Here is a 934-nt window from a genome sequence, read left to right on the forward strand (position 1 = left end):
ACCGAGACTGTCGGAGCCGGGCTCGAACCGGCAACCTTCCGATTACAAGATGAACTGCCAACTCTTGAGCCACAATTGCCCTGCGAATGCAACCGAGTGACTTCTATTCTGTGTTTTTAGGACGTTTTTAAAGTCATTATTGTCACGGCTGGGGCAGCAGTTGTGTGGTGGAGTGAATGAGGACCCAAATAGCAGACAGTGGCGGATGTGCGAGGGAGTTTTATTTACAATGAACAATAACGAGGGTGAGGGCAGAACTGAACCTAAACTGGGAAAAACTAATAAAAAACCTGAAAACATAAGGACAGCGGGAGATACACAGAGATGACACAAAGAAGGCAGAGCAGAGAGCCGCGGAGAAACACAGACGAACCGACGAGGAACACAGGCAGGCACACACTATAAATACACTATAAATACACACAAGGTAATGAGGGAATGACACACCAGAGAGGAACACAGCTGAACTTAATCAGACACAACGAGACACAAACCTTCAAAGTAAAACAGGAAACTCACAGATTATTTTACAACACAAAACTCTGAGACATGAACAGCGCACAAGACACAGGCAGGGATAATAAAACATGAGAACCAAACCCAAAGAACAAATACAAAACGCTGGGTCACCGACCCAGGATCATGACAATTATTCAGTTTTATTATAATTACGTGATTATTTTACCATCTGTTTCAGAGAGTCAAACTACGGAAAAAGAAGAGAAATGGACACACACACACACAAATCAACCAACCATCCATTCTTTTCCGCTTATCCTTGTCAGGGTCAGGGGGTACTGGAGCCCAGCTGTCTTACAGCAAGAGGCGGAGCCAAAAAATCAATCAATAAAAGATCAGCTTGAGGATAAAAATAATTTTCACCCCTAAGTACTTTAATTTGTCTCTGTGTGTTTTCCATCTGCTGTTGTCTGGA

Source organism: Pundamilia nyererei, unplaced genomic scaffold (assembly GCF_000239375.1).
Source record: "Pundamilia nyererei isolate P.nyererei 1_Seehausen unplaced genomic scaffold, PunNye1.0 scaffold01160, whole genome shotgun sequence".
Lineage (NCBI taxonomy): Eukaryota > Metazoa > Chordata > Actinopteri > Cichliformes > Cichlidae > Pundamilia > Pundamilia nyererei.